Raw genomic sequence first — 18,669 nt, 5'->3', positions numbered from 1 at the left:
CGCTGCAGCTGCAGCCACTGTTTGTCAGACTCAGACCACTTAACATGCAGCTCCAGCAACGTCAAACCTTTGGGCATGAGCCGGGGCCAGGCATCTGTCTCCCCAAGACTTGGGCACAAGCAGCAGGAGGGCCTGGCAGGAGAGGGCAGGCTGGGCAGCCTGAGGACTCCAGCAGGGTGGCCCGAAGGCAGGAGGCCTTCCAGCATCCCCGGGCATGGCCTGTCCCCCTTGTCCCTCCTGTCCTCTGTTTGGACGGAGAGAGACTCATTATCAAGTTAGACGCCAGGCATTGAGAAGAGGAAGCTAATTATGCCAGAGCTGGCTAATTAATGCTGCCTTTCCTATTAACATTCTCTAGAGTGCTCCATTTCAATTAGACGGTCTGTCCAGGAAGAGAGGGGGCTGCCGACAGCCCAAAGAAAGTGAGGAAGAGAGGGTGAGGGGAAGGAGGGAAGCAGAGACAGAGAGACAGGAAACGGGAGAGATGAGAGACAGTTGGAAAGAGGAGACGGAGAGGAGAGTAGAATTGGGTGGGGGCGGGCAGGCAGAGATGGGAATAAGGAAACAAGGGGAGAGAGAAACAGAGTGGGGCGAGGGTAGGTGGCAGAGGAGGAGAGCAAAGCAGAAGACTTGAAAGGGAGAGAGGCCTAGAAGGGGTGGGAACAGCTCGTGTAATATGCAAGAGTCCTATGATGAGATAATCAAACTTTCCATTTGCCATGCCCTAAAGCAAGCCTGCCGAGGGGATGCTATCTGCTCCGGGGCCCAATTTGTATTAGCAGAAACTCCTGAGTATGAACCAGAGGCAGCTCAGACTCTCCCTACTTCCGAAAGGCAGAACGAAGTCGACCTTTGGAGGTGGGGGCAGGTGGGAGCCTTGGCCCCACTCCCAGCCTTGGAAGGAGGATGCCGATGGCGTATGGTGGAGGAACTGGGGTCACTTTTGCCTTTTTTCTGGGGTCTACCCACCCTGTCCCCAGCTTTCGGGATGTACAGTTTATAATATATTGACGTGTGGTGGTGATGGTCCAAGGCCAGGATTCTGGGCCATAGCTTCATTCTTTAAGAGATTTGGGGGATCCTCTAACCCACTGCTGCTGCACCAGGAATGCCACTCCCTTCCCCAGGTGTCCGAGTCTAAGGCATCTTTCAAGGTCTTGCTCAAGTGTCACCTCTGATAAGAAGCCTTCGCAGATCTGAAGCCCCCAGCTGCCTGCCTAAGCTTGTCACCACACCTGGGGGGTAAAAAGCACTTAGGGACAAGGAGGGAGAGGCAGAATATCAAGAACTATGGCTTTGGAGGCAGACAAACCTGGGTGTCGATCTCAGCTGTATGACTTAGGGCAGGCAGTGTAGCTATCCTGAGCCTCGGGTTTCCCATCTGCAAAACGGGGCTAACAATACCCTTCACAGAGGTGTTCGAATGATGTATATGGCAGGCTGACCACAGTGCCTGGGAAAAGACTACTTTTCTCTTATGCCCTGCTTCTTCCCAAAGGCTGTGAACTCCTGCAAGACCCACATGGCCCTTTGCTTCTGCCACAAATGGCCACAGCAATCTCTCTCATCTCAAGTGTTTTCTCATGGTATGACTGAGACTTCTCCTGCCTGGAAGTAGTGTCTGCATTCCTTCCCCTCGAATCCAGGAGCGTGGCGGGGTGTGGTGGGAGGGTGGAGACCACAGCAGAAGTGGTGCTCTGAGACGTCTGAGACAAAGGGAAAGGCAGCTCCCCCCGGGCTCTCTTGGGACACTTTGTCCTTGGAACCCAGTTGCCATGCTAGGAGGAAGCCCAGACTAGCCCAGGAGGAGAGACGACAAGTAAGAGCTCCTGCTAACAGCATCAACCACCGCACACATGGGAAAAACACCTCTGGTCAAGGAGTAACCCAAGCCTTCAAGTCTTCCCAGCAGAGACCCAGGTACCGTAGAGGAGAGCTAAGCCACCCTCTCCTGTCCCCTGTCCTGACCCACAGAGTCCATGAGCAAAATGCATTGGTTGTCATACATCCCTAAGCTTGGAGAGGACTGCTGACATAGCAACTGGGACAATTGAAACGGAGCCCTGTCCCCTACGTGTGACTCCATGCCCTGCAGACAACATTTGCTGGATTTAAATGACCAGAAAATTGGGCACAGCCATTCTGCCTCCCGGTGAGAGCACCACAGCTGGGTGGACATGAACTGCAAGAGAGCAGGGACTTGGCTGTTATGTTCCCTGTTGGGTTCCATGTGGCCTAAAGTACTTGGTTGGGGGGCGGGGAGTAGTGATCAGTGCTTAGCAGATACTGTTGAATGAAAGAAGGCAACCAAATCTCTGGAGAATCTGAGTTAGACATTAGATAGGACCTCCCCCTGCACAGAGGATAGTCACTCAACAGTGTGGTGACTTCTTCCTTGGGCGGGGGGTGGGGGGGGCGGCGGGGATGGGGGAGGATCTTGAGGAGGATGAAACAGACAAGCAAGAATTAGACTCAGTGAGTTGTCTATGGCGCCCCCTGCCCCCTCCATGCCCACCTTCTCAGTCCACCCCTGAAAAGAAAAGCTGTCACGTAGGAAATGATACAAGATTGGTGGTCGGCCACACTGGCTTCAGACCTGGCTCAGCCACCAACTTTCTGTGTGGCCCTGGGCCTGTCCCTCCCTTCTTGGGGCCCTGTCTCGCCCATCTGGTCCTGGGATGGTGAAGATCCAGGTCCTGCTAAGTGTGACATCCCTACAAATTGCTGAGAAGTCTCAGTCCTAGGCCAATGGGGGGGGGGATCTGAGAGACCCCCCCTCAAGTCCAGGGAGGCCCAGCTGGCAGGTGGGGGGCTGACAACAATGCCTCAGTGGGCGACCACCTCCCTGGGCCCTTCTACAGGGCGGACAGCAAACTGCACACTTATTTTCCTTTCTCAAATGATGGGAATTGATCAGCTTAGCAAGAAGCTCCAGCTGCTCCATGGAAAGGAGCTAAGGACTGCTCCACAGTGCCCATCATGAGCTGACTGCTGTCGTGCCTTTATGGTCTCCCATTAGGGTTGGCTCTTGGGGGGTGCTTCTACTCAGTAACTAATGTCCTCTCTCTCCTGCACTCTCTCTCTCTCTCTCTCTCTCTCCCTCACACACACACACACACACGCTCACTCGCAGAGGTGGCCAGAATTAAACTCTGGGCCTCCCAGGAGCCCGTGAGCCAAGGAGGGCACACATCCACAGAACAAGCTCTCCCTCCTCTTGGGAGGAGCGAGAGGGGCAGCTGCCTGCAAGGAATGGCAGACCCTTGGGGCCTGGGGAGGAAGAAGATGGCCCACTTCTAAGGGCCAAGTGTGGGGCAACCCAAAGCCACATTTGAAGTATAACCTTAATTTTATAACAGAAAAAAATTCCGCATGTAGACGCATTAAAAAAAATTTATAGTGGTTATCTCAGTCTGGGAGGATTATGGGTGATTTTTATTTTCTTTTTTATACTTGTCTATTTCCAATTTTTCTGCAGTGATCAGGTGCAGCCTTACTTTCAGAGTGAGGAATCACTGTTATTTAAAAATAGAATGTGTGTGTGTGTGTGTGTGTGTGTGTGTGTGTGTGTGTGTCTGTGTGTCTGTGTATATGGAAGAGATTTTGGGCACAGCCTTCAACTCTTTGAGGAGTTACTATAATCAGCCTGGGAGGAGGGTTCTGTCCACCAAGGAGAGAAAATGAGGAGGGGGTGACTGAGTTGCAGCAGGAGAGACCCTGGTTAGACAGCAGAAGGAACTGGCCAGTGCCCGATGAGTGAGTGAGTATGGAAATCTCCTGCTCGCCTGAGATGAACAGAAAGGTCTTGAAAATGAGCAGGGAGTAGATCATAGCTCCCTGGCCCCAGAAGGGACGTCAGAGCACAGCCAGTCCAACTCCTTCATCCTCCAGCTCGAGAAACTGAGACCCAGTGAAGAGAAGGGACTTACCCAAGGTCTTATTTCAGTGGCAGAGGGACTCTTGGCTTGGAGAGCTCAGTCCGCTCCATCGTCAGATTCGGGGGAGGGTGGGGTTGGCAGTCCCCGGGAACAACCAGGCATGTGCACCCAAAGAGCCAAATGGGGAAGCTATTTTTAAGGTCTAAGGAAAGAAACATTCTTCAAGTCCCAAGCCAGATGGACTCCCCCACCTGGATAGAATGGGACTTTGATGGGAGGCAGTGTTGCCTCAAAGACACCCCCAGCCCCCTCCTTGCTCTCCTGTAGAGCAGCTCCCAGGGATGAGACCCCACGCCAGAGACTGCCTGCAACCCTGATTATAACTTCCCTCCTCCCCGCAACGGGTGACAGAAACCTTCCTTCTTCATTCCCTTATCCCAGCCTGACTATTAAAATGTAATAAAAAAGATCACATTAGACATGCAGATTTGACTTAAAATACGTATATGTATATATAATTTAACGGCAATTAGGAGCTAATCAGCTTTTTCTTCCTGTCTCGGGGTGTTTTGCCTCCCTGGTGCATGCAGCAGCACTGGTCCTTGGAAACATCTTGGGGTCTTTGATTCTCCTTCCTTTCGGCTGAGCAATTTGGGCGCAAGTTCAAAATGAGATAGTTTGTGCTGAACAGCTCCATTTTCCCCTGATGCTGGAGCGGGGACATTATGTCCTTCTCTGCTTCCTGATTCTGGGTCTGGTCCTTTTGCGAATTCAGCTCATCTGAGGCAGAGAAGGGAGGACAAGAGAAGGGAGGTCCCTCTTGAGCAGTAATGTCCTAAGTCCTCATGCCCTATCTTTTGAGAATCTGCAACCCCCTTCCACCCCCGCCAGAGGCCCCAGCTCTGTGCCAGCCATCCTGAATCCTAAGCCTTTCTCCAAGACTGGGGCACTCCATCTCAGGCCAGGAGACAGCAGAACTATTAGAGACAAGGTGGTGAAACTGGGGCCATATCACACAGACGGGGGGAAGACAAGAGCCCAAGGTGCTCAATGCGGGAACTGCCACCCATGAAGATAATCATAGTCTAATAATCCACTGCTTGTCTACCAAGAGCAGGTGCTCTATCCACTCTCTCTGGTACTCACATCAGCCCTGCAAGGGAGGCATTACAAGTATCCCCGTAGGACAGCCAGTAAACAGGTTAAGTGACTCCTTGTGGTCACACAGCAAATAAGGGGTGAAACTCGAGTTTGAACCTCAGATCTTCAGATTCTGGTGCCCGTGATCTTTTTTTCCACTCCAGGTAGCCCTTAAGTTCCTTGAGAGCTGAGATGTCAATACCCATGGAGGAAACCTACAGCTCTTTAGCAAGCCTACACCGGCCCCACAAGACCCCAGATCACTCAGGTGTCATCAGTTCTGTTTCCGGTACATGACAGCTCAAGGCATGACTTAAAGAAAGTCCCCACCAGTCTCAGAAACCTGGTCTTCCCTTCGGTGGGAACATGGGTTGGTGGTTAATTTTCTGTGGCTGGGCAAGGGGACGCACGCCCAGACATCGGACCAATGTGTGGCTGTGGAGACTGAGTAAAGCAAAAGACCCTCCTTAACACGGGCTTCATCCAATCAATGGAAGACCTGGAGAGAATAAAAAGGCTGAGTGAGAGGGCACTTCTGTCGGCTGCTGGGGCTGGGGCTTCGGTCTTTTCCAGCCCTCAAACTCTGCCTAAAACATCGGCTCTTCTGGGTCTCAAGCCTGCTGGGTTTCGGGCAGGAATTTAGACCATTGGCTCTCCTGGGTGTTCAGGTGGCCCAGTGCAGACCGTGGGACCTCTTAGTCTCCATACTTACCTGAGCCAATTATTTTATCTATAATCTATTCATCTTATCTATCCATCCATCTATCTTATCTCTAATCTATCCATCCATCCATCCATCCATCCACATCACATCGGTTCTGTTTCTTTCTAATACAATTTCCCTAGAGGCAAAGTGGGGGTCATGCAGGGAGCCCCAGCTCAGCAGCTAGATCTTAGGTGTCTCCTAGCGTCTTCTCTCCAAAAGCCCCACGTCTTACCCAGCATCTCAAATGAAAATGGTTAAAGAGCCAGGGAATGACCTCCAAATCCGTAGACAGAGGGGCGTAGCTAGGTAGCTCTCAGGATACGTCTGAGCCCTTCTCTAGCAAGAGGACCCGAAACCCCCCACCCCTACCCTCCCTGCCCCAGGCTTGAGAGAAACCTGGCTTTGCAGCTGTCGCTGAAGCAAGCACCTGCACCTACACCCCTCAGACTTCCTGTCCCCCAAGAAACACCAGCCTCATTAACTAAATGTGCCAGTAGAGGGCAGGAAGTTTAGAGGGATGCACATGGCCACTTCCCGCAAAGAAAATCTGGGCTTATTTACCGGGAGTCAGAAGGAGTGGGAGAGGGAGTCGCAGGGGCTCTGCGGTGAGCCTGTCTAGCCTCTCATTTCCCAGAGCAGGGCGGGCTGCTGCCATGGGGCTCATGAAGGACAGCTGCTCTCCCCGGGTTGACAGCTGGTGAGGAAACTGGGCACTGACTCGTAAGCCCAACAGCTCAATATATATCCGGCAAACAAGCTTTGCTCTGGTCAATATATCACCGGGGGAAACGTCCCAGCCAGCACCAGAGGAATCCAGTATTGATGGTTACAAGAGCACCGCAACCCTCTCCCGTTCTGTGTTCTCTCTAGTGGGCTCAGGGGGACCAAACGCATCCCCCCATCACTAAGAAGATTATGGGGTATGAGAGCACTGGGGCCTGATTCTGGGGGGTGGCGGTAGGGAACTAAGCACGGACTTTGCAGTCGGATAAACCTGGGTTCAAACCTCTGCCACCCGCTGGGGGCCTGGGGTCTCAGTTTCTTCATCTGTACAATGGCAATGGTGACACCCTGCTCGCCGAGTCACAGCTGCCAGTACGATCGTGATGAGCTTCAGAGATAGGGAGAGCCCCAAATCTGGGCCCTGCCCATGAGCAAGGGTGGAAGTTGGCCAGAGCCAACTCTTATTCTCTACCACCTTAACCCTCAGACTTTAACATGGGTCAGGCACCAGGTGCACCTATTCAAATGCAGATTTCTAGGGCAGACACCAGGTCCAGTCAATCAGACTCTCTGGGGACGGGGTGGGGGCGATGGGTGGGGTGAGGCCCAGGAACCTGTAGTCATACCATCTCCCTGGATGATTCTGCGGCAGGTGGTCCAGGATCCTTTGAAAGACCCTGCTACCCTGGTCCCCTCCCCAGTCCCCAGGGACTTCTTCAAGGAGGTGGTCTAACCATCGACGTTTCCCTGGCCAGGGCCTCACACTTGCCTCTCTGCAGGCTTGCCATACCCCTGGTCCTGAGGACGGACTCGGGCTCCTGGGTCTCTGGCCAGGGCTTACTCCTCCAAGCGCCTCTTCCACCGGCGGTGGAGAAGGACGAAATGACAGCCTCTGGGCCAGGAACAGGATTCTATGTCCAGGGAGAGGGACCCAGACAGACCGCCCAGATCTGCCAACCAGCTCTTCAACGAGCAGTGAAAGGAAATAGAAGGCCAAGGGGCTTACTGTCTGGCAGAAGCTGTGCGAGGGGCTTGGGCAGGGAGCTCTGATTGAACCGAGCACTGCCATGTGCCCAGCGCTGGTCACTTCACTTATCTATGTCATCTCTGATCCAGCCGCGTCTCTAGGACGCAGGGTGCACGGGTTGGGGGGTGGCTGCGGTCTGGGCCTCTGCAGGGTAATGTCAGAGCCCCATCATTTTAGCCTCTGTGTTCTACTGCTGGGGGGTGTTATACCCAGACTGACCCACTTTTGCCTGCCTCCCCACTTTCCCCCCCACCTCTTGCTGCCTAAGAGTTCAGGCCTCACGACCCAGACCCATCAGTCCTGGCTCCTGGAGCCCGCCAAGAAGCCTTGGCTTCTCTGAAGAAAAGGCAATGAAAGCTTAATAAAATGAGTAACACTTACAGAGCCCATAAAATACAGCCAGGCCCCTGGGTGCCCCCTTGCCTGAAGGGTCGGAAGGTTCCTAAAAACCCTCACTATATGCCTTGGGCAACGTGTCCCCCTCCCACCATCTCTTCCCCACCCCGCTGTCCCTGGCCATTGTCTGGACTTCAGTGTGAGCCCGGAGGACCCACTGGACCCGGTAGCCAGTCAGCAACCCAGTCCCTGGACCACTAGGTGAATTTTAAAATATAGTAATAAAAAGATCCCTACAAAAACGACCAATAACCATGGCCATAAAAGCCAAATTGGATTCCTTCGTAGATGATGAGCTTGGGGTCCTTCTCTCTCTCTCTCTCTCTCTCTCTCTCTCTCTGAGACCTGATTAACAAATATGTAAAACAATTCCCCTGTCATCTCTGGTTCCAGCCAGCTCTCCTGGCAGCTCAAAGCTCAGGGACAAGGAAGGAGGCAGAAGCAAGGATTGCCATCTGGGGCAGTAAATGCAGCCCCAGGGGCTGGGATTAGGGATGCCCCCTGCTACTGGCTGTGTGACTGAGAGCAAGTTGCTTACAACCCCTGAACAGTCCCCCATCCAGGCAGAGATGCTCTCAAACCCTCCCTCTTTGGATTCTCAGCCTCTGCTGTAAGACACAGAGACAAAGGCTAGGGAGAGGGCTCCCTTTCATCCCATTCAGAAGCTGTTGTACAACTGGGGGGCCCTGGGGACATGCAGGGAGGGTCCTGCTGTGACACCAGCTAAGCGGAGTGTGCCCGGTGCCATCAGCTTCCCTGAAACACAGCAGGTGGCCACCTGTCAGTTCTTAGCTCCAGGGTGACTTTGGAGACTCTATCTCTCCCCTCCCCCCAGCACACCCAGACCACATCTGTGGGTCCAGGCACATGGCAAGACCCTTCTCAGCCCCTCACCACAAAATGCAAAGCACATAATGCAAAGTGCTCAGATCCACAGAGAGGTCACAACAAGTAGCCTGGGATGGAGCTCTAAGAAGGCTGGACCACAGCCTGACTGCCCAGGGCTGGGGGGGAGGGGCACGGGAAGGGTGAAACCTCAGGGCAAATGTCCCCTCTGAACCCTCAGGGCTCCCCCAGCCCCTGCTGCCAGGTTTGGGGCTTGCGGAGGGACAAGGGGGCCAGCACCGGATGAGAGAAGCGCAGCACAGAGATGCTGGAGGCTCCTTGTGTCCCCAGGCCAGAGCCACCACTCTCCCGGCCCCTCCCCCTCCCACCCAGGGAGACCGAATGGGTCTTGTGTCTATGCAGCAACTTACAGCTTGTAGGTCATTTTCACACGGGTTTCCAAGTCTTAGGAATCATTTCTAATTTGCAAACAAGAAAAAGGAGGCTAAAAGAACTAAAGGGATTTATTTGAAGCAGATTTCTGATAAGCCTGATATATCTCACTATAGTCGATTTTATTTGAGTCTCACACGTTTGAAAACGCAGTTCTCCTCGTCCCCACTGGTGTGCACACATGTGAGCTCCTTCTTGCTCTCTTCGTGTCTCTCTCTCAGTGTCTGCCCCCAGAGTTTTCTGGCCGGTGTCTAGGCTCAGCTCTGGCCCCAGGGAAGGGAGGAGGCAAGCCTCAGGGACTAACAAGCAAGTTCATCAACTTGGGAGTCCGGGTGGAAACGCAGCTCCGGTGCCCACACAAGTCAGTGGCTCCGGGGAAGGGCTTCCTGGCTACCCTGACGATGGGCAACTCGGGTGCCTATAGTGGGGGTCGAGGGATCAGTCTAGGAGGGGTAGCTTGTACCCCTGCATACATGAGGCCAGCACAGAGGCCCCTTACAGGGTGGGGAGTCTGACACTGGCTCTTCGCCTCAGCCCACACTCGGTGAAGGTGTGGCTACCTACGGAGACAGGAATTGAGGGTCGGAGCAGAGGGCCGGGGGTGGAGAGCAGATCTCCAAGTACCCTCCCTCCTCAACTCTGTTGCCTTTCCCATAAAATGCTTGGGAGATTCAGGCTCCCGGGGAACTAACAGCGGCTCCCAGCCCCAGAGGCCAGGAGAGACTCCAGTGAAGCCACCTGGGCTCAAGAATCTCAGTCGCTCTCTGCCCCACCCCCACCCTGCTCAATGGCGCAGTGTTAACCGAGTCAGTGGGAACTCTCCCCCAATCCTGTCACAATCATGGGGCTCTGTCTCCTATCTGCTTGGGCCCTCAGGCTCGTCTTCCTTCCCTTTGTCAAATGGGAGGGCTAGACTCAAGGAGCTTTCAGATACACCGCCCAGTTGTCATCTGGAGTCCACAAAGGGCCAGGACACAGAAGTAGGACAAGAGAGAAAATGGGGTGGCTTAGGGCTCAGGGAGCAGCTAGGAAGGTGAAGAGCATCGCAGATTTCTCAGGGTGCTGGGACTGTCACCTCTATCAGCTTTGCAACAACCTGGTTCCAATCCGTGCCATGACCAGAGCCAGAGGGGCCCTGTGACCAGAGGGTCCAGCAGAATGGGGGCAGCGGTAGAAGTGAGAGGACAAGGTTCAAGGACTCAGGCTCAATCTCCCTGATCCTGTGCTGACGGGTGCTCTGGGGACAAGAACAGGTCCCTTCCCTTTGTCAGCACTTGGCATCAGGCTCTGTCAGATCCAGGGCCTGGCAAAGCCCTGGCAAAGCCCACTTCATTCATTCACTCATCCCCTAATTCATTCATTCAATGTCTTCCTTCATTCACTCATTGGTGCTCGCTCTATAAGATAAAGACTTGCTGTTAAATCGTCTTTACTTGAACTCCTTTTCCCCAGAAGTCTCTCTCAAGCTTCCCAGCCCAGACCTGTTCTAGTGCTCATCCATGCCCATGAATGCCTCGGCTAACACATCCCTGTCCATCACAAGCTCCTGGCTCTGTTACTCTGGAACCACACAGAAAGCGCGCTACAGTCCTCCGCTCTACCAGCTGAGCTATCGAAGGGGGTACTGTTACTCTGGAACCATCTGCTCAAAGCCTCTGGAAGACTGGGTCAGAAAGCCAGGAACCCTTACAAAGAGCACGCAGCACCTACTTCCCTCAATGCTTCTCCAGCTTCTCTGCTGGAAGAAGGGAAGGCGGGGTCTCCTCCTCTGATCACCGACACTGTTCCAAAGCCTGACTTCTCTCTAGCCTACCCTAATGTGTCTCAGTCCTGGAGGGCAGAGAGGAACTGAAACCAACATCCTGCCTTCGGGAAGTCACAGGATGATGCTTCAAAGCCAGCAAATACTTTTCAACCAGGGATTTCATACATGCGGTCATGTCCAGAGGGATCCAAGTCCCAGCTGTGTCTACATGGAATGAAAAGGGGGAAACATCTGGAGGAAAGCCAGACAAGGCCTGCCAGTCTGCCAGATGTTGCACACATCTGGACATCTGAAACATGATCTATGTGGCTGCTTGGCAGTCAAGAAGCAAATGGTCTACCCATGTCGCCCTGTCAACTAGGACACAGCCCCGTACCTACAAATTGCTCAGATTACTGAAGGGTCCAAAGGCACTTTGGCTGCAATCTTAAGAGACCCAAATCAAGTTACTACAAAGGCCGAAGCGTCGGTCATCGTATGGTGGCTGCTCTTACAACACCTGAGTCCAGCCTGCCCGCGTCCCACTGCTCACCGGCAAGCTGCTTCGTCTCTCTGCGTTTCACATTCCTGATCCTCAAAGTGGAGTAATAATAGTGATGTCCTCATAGGCTGCTATGAAGATGGAGTTGTAACACCTATAAGCTCTAAGCCAGTGCCTGGCAGGTAGAAACACTCCAAATCTGTTGGCTGTTCTTAGCATCATCGTCATCATCGGAGGCGTCACCTGGCAGAGCCCTCCCAGCCAAGAGGATGCGAAATCCTCCGGAGAATACAAAGGCCACATGCCCCTCCCCAAACATTCCAGGAACACCCGTTGTTCGCCAAACCCTTTGCCCAACTCAGCCCCATCTAAGCTGCCTTTCCCAGAGACAAGAAGATCCCCACATTCTCGTCCGTAATAGGAGTGGTGTCCAGCTAGGAGTACAGTCTCCCCTGTTGAGAAGGTTTGGCACTGTCCAGGTTCCAGGATACGCATCGGGTGCCTGGACAGATGGCTGGGCCGGGATGAGCCTTCCCCACCACACCCCATCTCCCACCAAGACATCAAGCTGGGAAGGTCACCCAAGCATGCTGCAGGCACCACCGGTGGGAGGCTTTTCTTCTGACCCTGGAATGACTGCTTGATTGGATCATGTCCTCTGAGCCCCAGAGGACACCTGGGTCTCTCTTCTACTTCTGGCAGGGGACCTACAGGAGCCATCGTTTTCATCTATCACTTCTGCTCCAAGTAGGAGATGCTGGCTGGGGGTGGGAGGCTCTGGTGAGCCCTACAAGGACAGAGACAGGCTTTTCCAGTTCTGCGCCCAGTGTCTGGCACACGGTGGGGCTGCCTGGGAAGACACGTGTGGGATGGGGGACTAAGGAGAAGACTTTTTCTGGTAGAGGTTTAAGCCTCTGGACACTGTCTCCCAGGACATCACTCCCTGGTTCAAGGAGCACCCCTATAAGAGTCCTAGATGGCACCTGCTGGCATCAGAATCCAAGCCACTCCTTCTCATTGTCCCCGCCACCTCCTCTTTTCCAGGGGTCACGTTCACCGCATAAAGCAAGACCCTAGCTCTGCCACGTGATGGCTTTTTCTGAATCTCCCAGGTTCCCAGTCTGGTTCCCTCAGAAAGAGGAACAAAGGAAGGAAACAGGATGCTAGAAGCAAGGGCACGCTCTAGGGCTTCCGCCTGCCCAGTGGGTTTCCCCCTGAGTTCAGGGAGAAACATACCCAGACCTGACACTTCAGTAAAGTCCCCCAGGGAATGGTCCCAGGACCCTGAGCCAGGCTTCTTCCTTCCAGGTTTTGGCAGAGACACAATTCTTCCTGGCACAAATGCCAGCAAGTGTGACAAGACCTAGAGGTATAGTATAAATAGCTTGCTGCTGCCCATCAGCTCCTCCTTTCCTTTGGCTTTGGTTCCAGATTCTCCCCCTTCCTACCCACAGAAAAAACTTGCCAGTGGGGGGCTCTGTGGGCTCCACCTACCTCTTGGTTAGCTGTGTGACCTTAGGCGAGTGAGTCAACCTCTCTAGCCTCTGTCCCTTCAGCTGTGAAGTGGAGTAAAAATACCTGCCTCTGGGTTGTTGTGGGGATTCCATCAATTAATGCGTGTAAAGCATTTAGCACAGTGTCTGGCACATGACAAATATTCTGTATTGTTATGATCATGCACGGTTGGGGACCTGGGTGTGTGAGCAGGGTCAGGCTCGAGGTGGGGGTGCCCTGTGCAGAGGAGAGGACTTGGTGTGACATGCAGTGAAAGCCAGCCGCGCTTCACCCCTGTGCTTGGAAAGGAAGTATTACAGTGACCGCCTGCGTTGGCTCAGCTCCTTCCGTGGGGTCCCCTGGATGCTTCCCACACACACACACCAGCCTGGCTCCCTGGCATTCAGGTTCTGCTACCAATGTGTTGCTGCATGATGCTGGGCAGCTCGCTCTCTCTGAAGTCACTTCCCCATCTGCAGAGGCCTCTTAAAGCCCTGACATCTCACAGAGTTAAATCATTTTTCCCAATTCAAGCTTTAAAGGAGTCTCCCACCTGAGCCCATCCACAGGCAGATAGGTTTGGGCTCCCGTGGTTGGGGACAGAGTCCAAGACACTGAGGCAAAGTCCCCACTCCCAGCGCTAGCCCAGAAAGCACAGGTACCCACCGCCGGTCCCTGAGAGATGGCCAGAGCTGAACTCGGGACACAGCCCTGCCCTTCACCCATCACCCTTGGAGGGGCCAGCAGAGGAATTCACATTCTTTTGAAAATCATCATGTAAATGGTTTCTCAACAAAAACTGTTCATTCAATGAATGAATGAATGGATGGATGGATGGATGCCAAAAACAATGCGGAGTACTGGGCAAAACGGGGACTTTCGGTTTATTTGATAAAAATCCCCCATTTGGCCTCTCCTCAGTGTATGGCCTTGGGCAAGCCTCTTCACTTCTCAAACCTTGGTTTTCCTATATATTAAATGGGAATAATGATCCCTACTCCACGAGGTGGTTATAAGGTTGATGGAACAGTATATGTAGATGCTTAGTACGTACCCAACAAATGGCAGCACCATGATCCGCACTGTTACTACCGGCCTGCTTCTCCCCCTGGAAGCCAGAGGACCTGAGGCCATTACCCTTGAACGGTGCCCATTTCCAGAGAGCTTTGATGCCCACACAGAATCACAGCCCTCCCACCCATGTGCCTTCAGCTGGTGAGGGGCAAAGAGTCCGTCTGGTCTCCCTGTGGCCGGGCAGCGAGCTGGCTCGCTGGGGAGCCTCTGCCACCTTCCCTGGGCTGTCCTGGCAGCATCCACGCCTCTGGCCTTTGTCAAGCAGCTGGAGTGTGAGGCACACCGCCTGCCCGTGAAATGCGACTTTCAGAAAACATGCATATTTGGGAGTTGGTGCATGTTTCTATTTCGGGCTGACACTGCTCTCTGTATTTATTTTCCCTGGGCTTTGCCTTTGGAACCCAGCTCAGAGGGGCGTTTTGACAAACTCTGACACTGCTCCCGGCTCCTCTGGCAGGAGACATGCTCTGGTGGGGGTGGGTGGGCAGGGGGAAGAGGATTTGAAATGACAAGCTTTCTCTCAGCTAGGACCCACCAACAATCAGACACCCCTGCCTCACTGGTCCAGCCCTCGGGATCTCCATATGTGGGTGGGGGCAGGAGTAGAAGAGGTTCAGGTGGGAAAACAACTTCACAGAGTGGGGAGGAAAAAACCAAAGAGGCTAATCATGATCAATACCAATAATGTTATTATCAACCACGGCTGTCACCACCACCACCACCATTTTTGGGTGCCTGTTTTTATGACTCACAGTGGCCTGGAAGACTGCCCTTAGGGAAACCACCTCGTCTATCAGCATCTCACTGTGCTCGTCTGTAAAGGCGATTTTGCAGAACTCAGCTCACGGGGCTGTAAGAAGTGGCCACTCAGTCAAACGGCAGCAGTGACTGTCTTCCCTCCTGGCCTCCGATCTTGGCCAGCTGCCCATGATCTGCTGACTTGGTCCAGGTCTTAGGGCTAGACCCTACCCACCAGGCAGGCCTCTAATGGTGTTCTCAGCTAGTGTCTTCTCTGTGGTCATTTACAACCAGCCCGGAGTTGACCTTAACTCAGACAACTCCGTCTGCCTTTGGATGACCAGAGGAGTGAAGGGGAGAGGAAGGGACAAGATAAGTGTGCTTAAACTGTTAGAGAAAAGGGGTTAAACCATAATTCTAAGGCTCTGAGGCTCAGGAGATCCCAGCTGAAGTTCCTACTCTACTACTCATTCATTCATTCATTCATTCACCAAGCATCCACCAGCAGAACCAGGGGTTCTTGCAGAATCAATGTCTGCCTCAACAGAGAATGTGCTTCGGCAATGTGACCTCAGGAAAATTACTTGACATCTCTGTTCCTATAAAGAAAGTCATCTGAACATCCCTCATTCAGGGGACAGGATGAATTCACCAGTGGGGTGTGCCTTGAGCAGGGAGGTAAGTTACTATAGCCTCTGAGGTTAGAACCCTGATTTTCAATCCCACCCAGACTCAAGAGTGAGTTAATGTTCCCCATTATTATTAGGATTAAATAGGGACCCTTGAGGTTCACTTCAGCCAGCCCTGTTCTTGCACAGATGGGAAGCCTGAGGCTCAGCGAAGGGAAGTAACTTGACAAAGACACACCGGGAGACTGTGGCCAAGCTGAGACAAAATGCAGGTCTCCTTACTCCCACTCCAGTGCTCTTTCCACCACATCACACTGGGACTCTTCCCTTTCCAACAGTTTTGGATATTAAGGGCAATAGCAGAAGAGGTATCAAAGGGCAAGCCAGAACATGGGTACCAGAGCCTTCAAAATCCCCATGGGATGGGGGCCCTCCAGAACAGAGGAATCCTGGCCCTTTGGAGAGACTGTTGGGGCTCTGGGACATCCGTCCCTAGACATGTTCCCAGGGAGGGGCCGGAAGCTGCTGAGGCCATGGGCAGGGAGGGAGGCAGTGTCAGACTTTCACAGAGAGGGTAGTGAGGGGGGGTCTGCCTGGAGAATGGAGTCAGCTCCCTCTAAGATCAGCTGTGTCCATACTGGAGCAAAGACTGACTGACGGGGTCAGACCCAGGCTAAGGAAAGTTGGTGGAGCGTGAACTGAGAAAGATGGTGGGGTTGGGGGGAACAGAGAGGTACACAGGAGAGGAGCAGAGAACAGGGAAACAAAGAGAAAGTGCAAGCAAAAAATGATGCAGAAAGAGTGGCGTGTACCCTGGTACACATTTGTCTGGAGTAGGGTCTGAGGAAGGGGAGCAGGTCTGAGGGTGGTGAGCTGAGCAAAATGGACTCTGAGCCTAAAATCCAGATTCTGTAAGGCCAGGTTTCTGCCCATAGCTTCCAGTGGGCCACAGCCTTCTCCTTCTGTTTGGCAGATGCCTGGCTTTCTGCTTAGGTCTGCATTGGGGGTTGGGGGTGGGGGGGATTGCTTTCCCTCACCAAGAAAGTGTGTGTGTGGTGTGGTGTGTGTGTTGTGTGGGGAGCCTAAGTAGCTCTGTGAATCAATGGTTATCTCTGTGAGCACCCAGAAAGGAGCTCTGGAGTCAGGCTTAGGAAGATGTCCAGAGACAGCAGGACCTGGAGGAAGAGGCCGCACAGATGGTAGTGTCTGTGGGAAGACCTGAGTTTGCCCACGTATGAGTGGATGGATCGCCCCTCTGTGTGTGGACTGTGAATGGATATATATTTGCATGTGTGGACTGTGAATCTGTGTGGGGATTGTTTGCAGGTGGTCTGTAGGTCGGTGTGAGTGTGCGCGGGGACCCTGGGTCCCTGGGCGTGTGCGCGGGGGTTGTGCGTCTCCAAGGCAGGCTCCCGGCGCTGTCCGCGGTGCTGAGCCGGGGCGTGGACGGGAATGGCACCTGCGTCCAGCCTCAGGGGGGCTGCCGGACAGGGGCCTCGGAAAAGAAGTCTCCAAGTCTTCCTTGGAGGCGCCTTTTCAGTCCCAGTTACGGATCTCCCCGGGGAGTTGGGAAAAGTTCTCTCCCAGCGGCAAGGTTGGCTCACGGAACTCCGCGCTACTCGCAGGAGGAATCTTACCCCAAGCCTCAGCGCCACCACTGCCCCGCTGCTCAGCCCACCTCCACCCTCACTCGCCTCTCCGCAGGGCCCGGGGACCCTATCGCATTTGGCTTCATCCGCCCGCCCAGTCTGCCTCAGAGCTCCCGCGCGCCCGACAGGACCTGCAACCAGGTTAATTGCTTTCCAGGACTCGGGAAAGGTCCAGCCGAAAGCACGAGTGCGCTAAGGTGGAGAGTGGGTGGAGAGGAGGTCATTAACCTTTTCCTCCCTCTGCTCTAGCCTGGCCGAGATCCGGATCCCAGGCGGCTTCCAGACTGACACTCAACTTTTACGGAATCAGTCATCCACCCGCGAGGACGAGCAGGGGGCTGGAGGTCGAAAGCCTCCCCGGAGACCGGAAATCTCGCCAACTGTGGATGTCAAACTGACCCACGCAGACCGAAGCTGCTCCAGCCCCGGGACGAGTTGGTGCGCAGCTGGGGCCCGGCCGCGGGGGGCAAGCTCCGGGCTCTGCCCACCGCCAGCTGGCTTTCCTGGGGACGCCAAGGCCTGCACCCGGGGCTGGCTGGAGAGCTAGAGAACTTCACACACAGCCCCGTGCAGGCCGGGGTGGGGCGGCGCGAAGGGCTTGCACCTTTCTCCGAGCAATGCATCCCCCAGCCCTGACCCGGATGGCGCCCAGCGGCCGTCGCACTCACCTCGGCTGGCCAAGCTGAGCTGGCTGAGCCGCGGGCGCTGGAAGAAGGTGCACGGGAGGGGCTGGGGGCTGCGGCCACCCCGCCGGGAGGACTTGTCCCCTCGCGGAAGTCTCAGTGAGAAGCTCTTCAGGGCTGCAGGAGGCCGGGGTTCCCCGCTCCACTCCAGAGAGCACAGACCGCGCACAGCCTGGTGCTGATCCTGGTCCCCAGCGCGCAACCCAAGCACTCAGCGCCGCCGCCGCCTTTTATTCGCCGCCCGCCTTTGTTTGGGTCCCGGCTGCTACCACGGGGTGTGGGGGTGTCCGAGGCAGGCTCTGGCGCTGCACTGCCCCCAGACCACGGGCGCCTCCGGCCTTCGCGCCGCCTGGCCTTGCGTCAGTGGCCGGTGAGGGCCTGCGGTCCGCCGCTTACTGCTGTCTCTGGAGTCCGCCGCCAGGCGCCGCGGTGGCCGCCTCTCCCCCTGCGGGAGCCGCGCGGTGGTACAATCGGGCTCCGAGTGCCGGCGGGCGGGGCTGCGAGAGGCGTAGCGACCCCTGGGGGTCGATGCACGCCTCTGCAAACGGCCCAGGCCGTGACTCCTGCCCCGCCCCCAAGTTTCCTAGGTCCCCAGCTCTCTCTCTGGCCTGCGCTCCTGACTCCCCTTCCGCACAGCCTTGGCAGATCACCAACTGCCCGGACACTCGAGGGCATCCCCGGGTCTTCTCCGGAGGGAGCTGCCAAACCCGGGCTCCTGGCGCCATCCCCTCTTCCCTCCTTTATTCACCTTCCTGGCACCAGAGCCCAGAACCATGCCAACTCCTGGGACCGGGCATCCCTCCAGCGTTAGCACGTGGTCTGCCTGACACCCCTGTCCAGAAGGCCACAAGGAGAAAGGACTGGGCAGCAAAGGCCAGTGCCTGGCCCATTTCTGTCCATCAGGACTCAGAAGGCATAAACATCGGTGTCACCTGGGGAGAGCTGAAGGGGTCGCCTCAAAAGTGGGGTAGCCATAGGGTGCCAGCTGCAAAATGCAGAGGTTTTCCT

At 54.8% G+C, this 18,669-nt stretch overlaps 1 protein-coding gene across 1 annotated transcript in view; it reads right to left on the bottom strand.

Moving 5' to 3' along the window:
* The window catches only part of DISP3 (dispatched RND transporter family member 3), a 48,907-nt gene extending 30,829 nt beyond the window's left edge, over nucleotides 1-18,078 (bottom strand). The window contains exon 1 of the mRNA XM_082686320.1: nucleotides 17,647-18,078. The gene's annotated coding sequence lies outside the window, so the exon portion shown is untranslated. The remainder of the gene's footprint in view (nucleotides 1-17,646) is intronic.
* Between the last annotated feature and the right edge of the window lie 591 nt (nucleotides 18,079-18,669).

This window comes from Mustela nivalis (genome assembly GCF_964662115.1).
Source record: "Mustela nivalis genome assembly, chromosome: 10".
Lineage (NCBI taxonomy): Eukaryota > Metazoa > Chordata > Mammalia > Carnivora > Mustelidae > Mustela > Mustela nivalis.
Note: the sequence above shows the minus strand (reverse complement) of the source record. Positions and strands in the feature narration are given on the sequence as shown.